This window comes from Carcharhinus amblyrhynchos, chromosome 7 (genome assembly GCF_965287045.1).
Source record: "Carcharhinus amblyrhynchos chromosome 7, sCarAmb.v2.hapA, whole genome shotgun sequence".
NCBI classification, from domain to species: domain Eukaryota; kingdom Metazoa; phylum Chordata; class Chondrichthyes; order Carcharhiniformes; family Carcharhinidae; genus Carcharhinus; species Carcharhinus amblyrhynchos.
Window position 1 is genome coordinate 58736523 of NC_137330.1, and position 12305 is coordinate 58748827.

Genomic DNA, 12305 nt, shown 5'->3' on the forward strand with positions numbered 1-12305 from the left:
CTCCTATACCGTGAACGTGCATTCACTGTCTAACGCAGCACAGTTGAACCAGTGCATCTGTTACCAAACTGTAGCTTCTGGTTACAAGTACAGTTTCTTCCAATCATCAATGTCATTGTCCTCCCCTTCCAAATCTTATGTGTAACATGTTATTGGCAGCATGGTGGCACAATAGTTAACACTGCTGCCTCAGGGCGCCAGGCTCTTGGGTTCAATTCCCAGCTTAGATTGCTTTCTTTGTTCTTACTGTGTCTATGAATGGCTTTCCTCTAGGGGTTCCAGTTTCCTCCCGCAGTCTGAAAGACGTGCTGGTTACATGCATTGGCCATGCTAAATTCTCCCTCTGTGTGCCTGAACAGGTGCTGGAGTGTGGCGACTAAGAATTTTCACAATAACTTCTTTGCAGTGTTAATGTAAGCCTACTTGTGACACTGATAAATAAACTAAACTAAATTCATTTTAAAAACCCTGTTATTCAATTTTGGACAATTCATCATGTAATGATATTTAGAGTCACATCTGAAATACCTGGTTGCCATTTCTTGGTTATTCCTGGGGTTCATTCTTCTGCTATACTTACCTAATTCCTGTCATCTGTTAGAGCTGCTAAAATTTTCCTGAAACTTCAGACATCTGTACCAAAAGTATATCCTACTGAGAATTAAACACCAGTCAAGACCAGGAGTCTATCCCTGTTCAGTATTTTAGCATAATGGAAGGTGATGGTGTAGTGGTGTTGTCACTGGACTAGTAATCCAGAGACACAGGGATGAGGGTTTGAATCCCACCATGGCAATTGGAGAAATTTTGAATTCAATAAAAAATCTGGAAGTAAAAGTCTAATGATGACCATGAGACCATTATTGATTGTCCCATCTGGTTCACTAATGTCCTTTAAGGAAAGGAAATGTGGTTGACACTTAAATGCCTTCTAAGGTGGTTTAGCAAATCACTCAGTTGTATAAAACTGCTAAAGGGCCTAAAAAAGGAATTAATATGGATGGACCACCTGGCACCAGAAACAACAATGGCAAACCCAGCCCTGTCAACCCTGCAAATTCCTTCTGACTAACATTGGGGGACTTGTCGCAAAATTGGGAGCAGTGTCTCATAGACTTGTCAAACGACAGCCTGACATAGTAATACTGATGGAATCATACTTTACAGAAAATGTTCCATCATTACCTTCTCTGTGTCTATCCTGTCTAGGGGAGCTGTGTTGCTAGTTGTTCAGTTGCCCTGGAAATCCTGAACATTTGAGTCTAGACTCCAGGAACTCTCATGGCATCAGGTCAAACATGGGCAAGAAAATCTCCGGCTGATTAACATGCCTGGCATTTTTCCATTAAGCCAGAGTGAACAGCATGCCAGAGCGGCACCACACATATCTAAAAAAGAGGTGTCTACCTGCTGAAACAACAACACGGGACTACTTGCATGCCAAACAACAAAAGCAGCATGCACTAGACAAAGCTAAGCGATCCTTTAACCAGCAAATCAGAGCTAAGCAGTTCTGCTACATCCAGCTGTGAATGATGGTGGACAATTAAACAACCCACTGGAGGAGGAGGCATTAGGTCAAACATGGGCAAACATAGAATCCTCCTATCTGTCTCCTCAATAATTGGGGAAGTCCAGCGCATCAGTGGAAAAGACAAGGCTTAAGCTTTCACAGTTATCTTGGTAAAGACAGAAGTTCTGATTGGATGATCCATTTTAGTTTCCTCCGGAGATCCCCAGCATCACAGATGCCAGTCATCAACCAATTCAATTTATTTCATATGATATCAAAAGACAGTTAAAGGCAAAGGATATGGGTCCTGGCAGTATTCCAGCAGCAGTACTGGGGACGTGTTCTAGAACTTGCCGCATCCATAGCCAAGATGTTCCAGTACAGCTACAAAACTGGCATCTATTCAGTAATGTGAAAAATTGCCCAAGCATGTTCTGTACACACAAGCAGGATAAACCCAACCCACCCAATTACCGACTGTACTCTCAATCATCAGTAAAGGGGTGGAAAGGAGTCATCAACAGCACTATCAAGCAGCACTTGCTTAGCAATAATCTGCTCACTGATGCTCAGTTTGGACAAAAAAGCTGAATTCCCTCCCTAACAACATTTTTTGGTATGCTTACACTATGTGGATGCAGTAGTTCAAAAGCCAAGTCACTACCACCTTTTCAAGGGGAGTTACAAATGAGCAATAAATGCTGGACTAGCCAGTGATGCCCACATCCAAAGAATGAATTAAAGAAAATTCAACAATTAAAAAGCAAGCATTGATTTAGGGATTCCTGCAACCTGATATATTTTTCCATGTAATAACTGCCCATCCTTCTAAATTTATCTATGTCTGACCTGACCTCATATATATTTAACAAATCATCTTTTTTATACAATAATGTATAAGTTTTCTCAATGTTCCTCAGTCCCCAGTTGTTTTTAGCTGTGAAAATATTCTACACCCAGTCCTGTTCATTCTTCATTCTTCCATTCGTCATAATGTTCAGCTTCACAGAACAACAGTGGAAAATCATGCCCTGCTACTTTACACTTGGTTTCTGCCATTCTTTTCCAAAGTAACTCCAATTACAATGTTCTGTTTGAAAATAAGTCTTAATTTCCAGTCTTTACCTTTAGGCCAACCATTCTCTCCAATGTCAGCAGAATCTGAGACATTTGGTGAAGTCAAGACCAAGCTCCAGTATTTTATTTTAACGAAGAGAGATTATTGATTTTGTTCAGACTCATCCCTCTCCTCCAATACTTGATATCCCAATTGACCCCTTTTTATATGTGATTAGTATGCTATTAACAAAGTGATCGGACAAAAATTTGGCAGATGGAGTATAATGTGTGAAAGTGTGAACTTTTATACTTTGGCAGGAAGAACAGAAAAACTGTGTACTATTTAAATGGTGAGAATTGCACAAATCATTTTAGAATGTATATTCAGGAACAGTGATGGAAATTAATCCTCTTACTTCCACAAGAAAAAATTTAGAGCAATCACCAACTGGAGGAGAATGAAAGCCCCAGATATGCTGAAGAGTGAAATCATTACTTCCTTCTGCTCTCCATCTCAGGGTCTGTGTGATTCTCTTCCTTACTTGGAGCCTTCAGTCCCTTTTAGACTCGACTGGTCACTAAAATATAGCTGATTGTCAGGGTGTTGATCAACAGGATTAAACAAATGGGTGTAATGGGGTTAAAACCTGATTTAACTCTTGAGCAGTGTGAAACTTGTGACACTAAAAATTAATACGAATGAGCTGTATGATTCGGACCAAAAAAAAGACACTGGTGCCATCAGCAGGCCACATTTTGTTTCTCGAGCCAGAACCAGACTGACTTTTACATTCCATTCCCCTTTCAGTAAAAACAATATTCCATATGCCTTCCTAATCACTTGCTGGGCTGCATTTAAAGGACACCACAGGGGAGGGAAGCTGGCGGGATTGGCGGGGGGGGGGGTGGTCAGTGTAGAAAATAGGCAGGTGCCCAGCTCACCAGCTTCCCGCCCACACCTAAGGTCACCACCATAATACAATGGGTGGGTAGATGCTGAAATCAACAATCTGACCATCATATTTTAACAATGAAGGATCAATTGTCAACAAGACAATATGCTGCCTACACCATAAGCATGGAGAGCAGGTGGGAGTGGGAGGCAACTTTTTTGAAGGTTGGGAAGGAAGGGATGGGCTTTCTTTAGGGGATTCTTTGCAGACTGGGGGCAGCTTCCCCAAGATACTACTCACCTTCCTACCCATCAATCCAACCCCACCATCTTCCCTAAACTACCCATACCCTCCTTGCGCAAGACCCCAGATTTCCCTGGCTCTAGGATTCATAGAATCCCTGCAGTATAGAAGGAGGCCATTTGGCCCATCAAGTCTGAAAAAGGGTCATCTAGACTCAAAGCATTGGCTCTATTCTCTCTCCAAAGATGCTATCAAACCTGCTGAGATTTTCCAGCATTTTTCTGTTTTTGTTTCAGAAGCCAGTATCTGCAGCATTTTATGTTTAGTTTGGGCTTTAATACCACCCAGCTATCCCAATGTTCAGCTTATTTGCCAGCCTAGGTACACAAACTGATTCACTGTGAATCATAACACAAAAAAAGAGACATCATTGGTTTTGAGTTTTATGAAACATTGAACCATTAGAAAATACAACAATATAAGAACATAAGAACATAAGAAATAGGAGCAGGAGTAGGCCATCTGGCCCTTCGAGCCTGCCCCGCCATTCAATAAGATCATGGCTGATCTGTCGTGGCTCAGTTCCACTTTCCCGCCCTCTCCCCATAACCCTTAATCCCCTCTCTTATCAAAAACCCATCAACCCGCTTCTTAAAAATATTTAGCGAGGCAGCCTCCACCACTTCAACGGGCAGAGAATTCCAGAGATTCACCACCCTTTGAGTGAAGAAGTTCCTCCTCAACTCCGTTCTGAACTGCCCCCCCTTTATCTTGAGGCTGTGCCCCCTAGTCCTACTGTCTTTTTTGAGCGGGAAGAGTCTTTCCACCTCTATCCTATCCATCCCATTCATCATCTTATACGTCTCAATGAGATCTCCCCTCATTCTTCTAAACTCTAACGAGTACAAGCCTAGTTTATTCAGCCTCTCCTCATAGCTCAACCCCCTCAACTCCGGTATCAGCCTAGTAAACCTCCTCTGCACTCCCTCCAAGGCCAAAATATCCTTGCGCAGGTGCGGCGCCCAAAACTGCACACAGTACTCCAGCTGCGGCCTCACCAATGCCCTATACAGCTGCAGCAAGACCTCCCTACTTTTATATTCAATCCCCCTCGCTATGAAGGCCAGCATCCCATTCGCCTTCCTGACCACCTGCTGCACCTGCAGGCTGGGTTTTTGCGACTCATGCACAAGGACCCCGAGGTCCCTCTGCACCGTCGCCTGCTGCAGTTTTTCGCCATGTAAGTAATAGTCCTTCCTACCATTCTTCCTACCAAAGTGGACCACCTCACACTTGCCAACATTAAATTCCATTTGCCATTTCCTGGCCCATTCACCCAGCCTATCTAGATCCTTCTGCAGACTCTCCACACCCTCCGCACAATTTGCCTTACCAATATGTATAAGATTAGCACTGCTCCCTCACAGTGCCAGGGACCCAGGTTCGATTCCGGCCTCGGGTCACTGTCTGGAGTTTGCATGTTCTCCCCGTGTCTGTGTGGGTTTCCTCTGAATGCTCCCATTTCCTCCCACACTCACACACAAATGTGTAGATTAGGTTGACTGGCCATGCTAAATTGTCCCTTAGTGTTAGTGGGACTAGGAATGTAAATATGTGGATTTATGGGGATAGGGCCTGCATGGGATTGTTGCTGGTACAGGCTCAATGGGCCAAATGGCCTCCTGTAGATTCTATGATTCAATGTGTTCTTTCTTAACCAATTCATATGAAAGATATGTACTCAAGTACCTTCAAAACATGCAGACTACATACACTGATGCTTTTTAAGTTTGAGATTCATTTTTCACACCACTGGTCTGCCCGCTTTCATAGCACAAAATGAAGAATTTACTTGGAAGAGCAGATCTTGTGATTACTAAAGATTGAGTTAAAAAAAACAGCTGGAGGCTGAGTGCGGACAATTAGTTTGCAAGTCACGGGGCTCTTGTTCAACTTGTTGAATGAACCCATACTCAGAATCCTCCACTTAAAATAAAACATTGGAAGGAAGGAGGGAAGAAATCAGTGAAATTCGATGTGAAAATAGGAGTTGCAAATTATTTTTCCCTTCAAATAAAAACATCCCATCAGGTGACTATTGATCTGCACAGCCAGTTCCTGCCAGATGTGACTCAATAGGAAAGGCCCTTATCTTAAACCTATTCACTTTCACTGATTTAATGGTACAGCTGCACTGAGTTCCAATCCCCTATCTCCGTGGGTTTTCATTCATGAATCTTCAACTGAGCGAGAGGACAGAAAAAAAGAAAGAGTGGGAGTGCATTTAAAAAAGTGAGGTGGGCAAAGATGAAGTTGAAAACAAAGTCAGAGGCAACCTTGCAGGAAACGAACAATGGCACAGAGCATCCCACTGGGGTCAAGCACGATATAATCATTATCAGCACAACTAGGATAATTCCTCTGTGTTCTTAATAATGACATGTTCTTCAGAACACAAAAACACGTCAATACTGAACTGGGGTTAAACTAGGTCATACCATCTTAGTTCAACCTCACCCAAACTACATTGAAGCAAATAGTTCAATAAATGCACAAGCAAATGGACGTGTTGATAAACTATACCTTTTCCAGGCACTTATTTATCTGGCAAACGAACCCTGGCCTATAATTATTGCTAACCTTTAGAGTGTCACATTCTCTTTATAGCTTGAAGCAGATCAACATTTTTTTAAACCTGCCCCACCAAAAATTATACTTCAGAGTTGTCATTATCAGTGTGAAAAGTTATCATTATGAATTGAATGTTCCAGTTGGGTGGGGAGGTACTACTTTAGAACCCAGGTGCTGGTAAATTACTGTCATCTACTTTGCCCCTCAGTTGAGTGATGGCCTTTATATTATATCAAATAGTCCTATCTTTGTAAGTATCTGAACAACCACTGAAGAAATATCATCAACAAATTCACTTAACTTGCTGTGAAGATGTAGATAAAGTTGAGTAAATGGGGTATAAAGAACAAAAAGAACGCCTGGATTCCCGTTCAAATTTTTAACTGTATTCTCCTAATGCACGTTTTATGTAATCAAACAGCTATGAAACTTTCTTCCCTACAAATTTGAATTTTAATCTGCTCCAGCTGTGAATTTGAGGCACTGTCATAGCAACAGACTGGGATTCAATAGTGACTTAATCTGCTTGAGTTTTAGCCTTTAAAATATTCACCTCTTCCACTGACTTTAACTGTCACAGAAGAACAGGTGACTCACATCTAAATGGTTTAGTTTTCTGTTGAAGATCTCCATCACAAAATATTCTCCATATTCCAAAGAAGAATTATGGAATTACTGACTACAATACAAAAAAGCTAGTGCTGAAAATGTAACTTGATTGGCTACTAAAATTCTACCAGAGACTTCAGACTGGTAATAGTGGCTGACCAGAATGATATTCAGAGAATCACGATATTTAAATTCTCAGCTTAAGGGCAAAACACCCATTTGAACTAAAAACGCAAGAATAAATTTGCTAACACAATTGCATGAAGGCGCTGCTTTGAAAACGATGAATTTTGAGAATCTGATTCCATCAACGGGTCATTGCCTCTGAGAAAATGGGATACCCATCTATTTTTCATTAAGAGGAATTTTACCTCCTAGGTTTTCTGAATCTAATACCAGAAATTAGTTGCACTTATAGGCACTCTGTTCTGTTTCCCTGAACATGCATCGATTTAGCCTTTGCTTCTCTTTTCTGCTGCACAGATAATATGAATGGAATTTGAGAATAAAGCTCTTTTCTTCTTGTTCACAGTGTGCACTGAATTGAAGCTTCTCATATTTCATAAACCTAACTACCGTCATGCCAGTCTGCATTACTGCCTCTTCAGCTGCATGATTCACCAAATAATCCTGAAAGGTTTGGAGGATTGAATATGTTTGTGTGCTAATTATCAGAAATGTTGAGCTTTTTAGAATTGCTTGTGGAATAAACTTCTTTACTTTACTGCATTGCCCTACAGAATGGCCCAGATTTTGCGGTAGTAAGGATGGTGAAACTGTCACTGATTTAAATCATTACTCTGCTAAATCTGACAGCATCTTTGGCAGTTTGCAAATGAGCAGAATATGGACAAATGGGCTTGAATGTGCCATTCGGCCCCTCATGCCTGCTCCTCCATTTGATTAAATCACAGTTGATTGGATTGTGGCCTCAATTCTACTCTCCTGTAACCGTTGATTCCCTTGTTAATCTAGAACCTATTTAGCTGTGTAGCTGCTGATTTGCCTGCTGCATAATGACTTAACTGCTGCAAGCACTAGGGAGCTCCATATAAATGGCTCCCTAGCACTTGTTCCACAATGACAGCAGGGGATGGCAGACAAGAAGCCAGCACCAAACTTTATAGAAGAGGTCCTCACTGGATTGCTCGAGGGAGTGGCTCAGAAGCAGGATAACCTATACCCTTGCTCCAGGAAGTGGTCATCCAGAAGGGTGACCACCTCTGCCTGAGAAGCAGTGGCAGTCCAGGTTTGTGGCAAGTGCACTCCAGAAGAGGCCAGGGCAGCAGCGTCGGAAGAAAATGAACAATCTTAATTCAGCTGGTATAATATCAGAGAGTGTGGAGGAGAAGTTCCAGAGATAGATGAAGAGGACAAGAAGAAAGATGCAACTGATGATTTGGATGACATGGGACTTCTTCAATCAGAAGAAAAAGAAAAAATCCCAAGAAACTTACAGGGAATGACAATAGTGAATCCACTTACTTATTGTGATTGGGAGGAGTTTCTTGACTACAGTCTACAATGCAACAATGTTAACAATCCACAGTCAACTAATCTAGTCTCCTGTATTAAGAGGAAGCTTTGCAAATGACATGTATTAAATGCTCCAGGCTGTGCTGGTACTGTCCCATAGTCTCCCAATGGACCCCCTTACACACCCTTCGCACCCCCAACCCCTTCCCTCACTCAGCCATTTGGTCTCTGCCAATGTTAGGCACCAAGTCCCACAATCGTAATAGCTGCTATGCTCCTCACACTCCGGATCCCACCTAGGACCCATGCCTGCCACACCTCATCACCATTTTGTTTTGGTGGCCATGCTTTCAGATGCCTGAGCCCTACATTCTGGCATTTCTCCCTAAAGATCTCCATTCCTCACCTCTTTCCTCTTTTAAGATGCTCATTGCAACCTACCTCTTCGACTAAGTTTTTGGCCAAAATCTCCTTATGTGGTTTAGTGTAAATTTTCTTTTTATATCGTGTGAATTGCCATTATTTTTTTATTTGGGTGCTATATCAATTTAAGTTGTAATAGTTATGAAGGGACAAATAATAAATAGTCTTTCTTCTGAATGTTATCTATTGACACTGCCTAGAAACGTGCATGTGTGTTTGCTGGGTGAGAATAGAATCTGTCTTGGTTTCAATGTCACCGCAACCCCCACACCCCGTGAACAAATAGCCTACAAGTATGCTAGGTCTAAGCTCAATAGAATAATGCTCCTTTGGCCAAAGATACCAGAGGGTTCCCAAAACCTGAAGAACTGCACAGTACAAGGAATCAGTGCTTTCAGGAGGAAACATGAACACACAAATATTGAAATAAAAATGGCCAGAGGAACATATCAACAATGCAAAATTGTAGAAATATGGTGAGGTCAAACCTTTAAAAGGCTTAGTTCAGCTTGTCAAAGTCAGTAAACTGTTGTAAAGTTACTGCAGTGATGAATCACAGTCTCTTTTGTTTTACTGTGTACTGTGTGCTGAAGGATGTCCTGGACTAGATAAACAAGTTACTGGATGAAAGTGCCCAAGGCTAGTTTAAAAAAAAGTGCTGCTGGAAGTTCTGATGTTTCTATTAATTGCTGTTTGCAATGATTTTGCATTTAGTTATTTGGGTTTTTTGGGTTTTTTTTGTTCTTTGTTTCTCTCCCATTCCCATCTCTGAGTGCAGCTTAATGAAACTCAGACACCCAGATTGGAGAGAATTTGTCTCCAAAAGTAAGTAATTAGTGAGGGAAGGAACAGAAAATCATATGACTGTACAATATTGTATAATATAAATGATATGCAATATTTTAATGATAATTGCAACTTAAACTCAGTGATCAAATCATTGCTTTGGTACAGAATATGTTATTTTAAAGCTATGGTTACCAGTACTCTAAGAAGATATTTTAATCAGTTTTGGGTTGTTTTTAATATGACTGGATTCCAAAAGGTCCCTCTAGGCTCATGAGAAAGATTAGGGCATGGCTAGTCAGGGAACACATAGCAGATTTGACAGCAAACTGGACAAAGAGCTGGAGTTAAAGGGTAACAATTTAGAGAGGAGGAAGTAGTATTCTACAGGGATCAGTACTGGGACCACTGCTGTTCATCATTTACTTAAATGATTTGGAATGGGGACAAGTAACAATGTTAAAATTTGTGGATAATACTAAAATGGGTGACATAATGAACACTGAGGAAAAATGTTACATAATACAAGAAGGTATTACAAAATTTGCAAAATGAGCAATTAAGTGGCAAATGGACATTAAGATAGATAAATGTGAGGTGATGCATTTGGTTGGAAAAGCAACTTCCATTTATCTTGCCCATTTAAAGTAAAATATTCCAAGTTGCTTCACACAACAAAATTTGGCACCAACCTACATTAGATATGAAAAGTTTAGTCAAAGAGGTAGGCTTCTGAGAGCAACTTAAAAAAAGAGAAGTGGAGAGGCAGAGCGGTATAGGGATGGAATTGGCATGGCTGCCAATGGTGGAGCAATTAAAATTAAAGATGTGGAAGAGGCCAGAATTGGAAAAGCACAGATATCTTGGAGGGTTGTGGGTTTGGAGGACGTTACAGAGATAAGGACAACTCAGGCCATGGAAAGATTTGAAAACAATAATGAGAATTTTAAAGCTGAGATGTTGCTGGACTAGGAGGAGGTAAGCAAGCACAGAGTGATAAATGAATGAGACTTGGTGCAGTGTAAGATATTGGAAGCTGAGTTTTAGATGCACTTAAGTTTATGAATGGTGGAAGATGGGATATCAATGGGAAGGCAGGGGGAGGGACATTGGAATAGTCATAGAAATAACAAAGATAGGTTTCAGTAGCAGATGACTTGCTGCAGATGGAGGATGAAGCAGTCATGTTAATGAAATGACTAAATAGTCAAGATCAGAGCCAATATCACACCAAAGGTTGCAAATGATCTGGTTAAACCACAGACAGTTTCCAGGAAGGGGAATGAAGTAAATGGCTAGGAAACTGAGATGGGACTCATGATTACCAACTTCCCAATATTTGGTTGGAGGAAATTAGTGTTGATTCCATACTGGATATTGAACAAGCAGTGAGACAAATTAGAAACAATGGAGAAGTCAAGTGAGGTGTTGATGACATTTAATTCTATGTGGAATCTGCCAATGTGTTAGTGATTGATGTAATCAAGGCTCAGCATCTATATGATTAAAAAAAGAGGTGTTGGGGGGGTTGCAGTGGGAGGCAAGGATAGATTGTTGGGGGACTCATAGAGGCATTGAGATTTACAGCATGGAAACAGGCCCTTCGGCCCAACTTGTTCATGCCACCCTTTTTGTGTAAACCACTAAGCTAGTCCCAATTGCCCGCATTTGGTCCATATCCTTCCATATCCATCTTACTTGTGTGTCTGTCTAAATGCTTTCTAAAAGACAAAATTGTACCCATGTCTACTATTACCTCTGGCAGCTTGTTCCAGACGCTTACCACTCTTGTGTGAAAAAATTGCCCCTCTGGACCCTTTTGTATGTCTGCCCTCTCACGTAAACCCATGCCCTCTAATTTTAGACTCTCCTACCTTTGGGAAAAGATATTGATTATCTACCTTATCTATGCCTCTCATTATTTTATAGACCTCTATAAGATCACCCTTCAGCCTCCTACACTCTGGAGAAAAAGGTCCCAGTCTATCCAGCTACTCTTTATAACTCAGCCGTCAAGTCCCGGTAGTGTCCTAGTAAATCTTTTCTGCACTATTTCTAGTTTACTAATATCCTTTCTATAAGAGGGTGACCAGAACTGTACACAGTATTCCAAGTGTGGCCTTACCGGTGTCCTATATAACTTCCTGTACAGGCTACATCACTCTGGTTCCCGTGAGATTTAATCTTATGCAACAGCCTACCATGTAGTACCTTGTCGAAGGCTCAAAGACTCAAGAAGTAAGCAGTAGGGGATCAGAAAGAGAAGCCCCATTACAGGTCATTCTCTGGCTGCAACTTGATAGATGGAAATGGAAAGAAGTGAGTTCCACCCAGCTGGAGGAGGAGAGGTATTGGAGGAGGATGATGTTAACAATTGTTAACAAGACTGCAAAAAGGTCAACAAAGGTGAGGAGGGGTGGCTTAACACATGCACATGGGATGTCATTTCTGACATTGATAAAGACCATTGTGGTACTGTGGTGAGTTGGAAACTTGATTGGAAGGATTTGAACAAGAGGTTGTTGGAAAATGGGCTGGATATCAACTAAATTTTAGAAAATAACATGAAGTAGGAAGAAGGACAAAGCGATAGAGATGAACAAATCATTAAAATCAGCATCAAAGGTTAGTAAATCAATTAAAATGTCCTAACAAAACATTGGAATCTACTT

The 12305-nt window shown here is 41.1% G+C and overlaps 1 protein-coding gene across 1 annotated transcript in view; it reads left to right on the forward strand.

Annotated features, from left to right (window-relative positions):
- Nucleotides 1-12305, forward strand: part of LOC145344986 (protein eva-1 homolog A-like) — a 293555-nt gene that overhangs the window by 10715 nt on the left and 270535 nt on the right. The gene's annotated exons all lie outside the window — the stretch shown is intronic.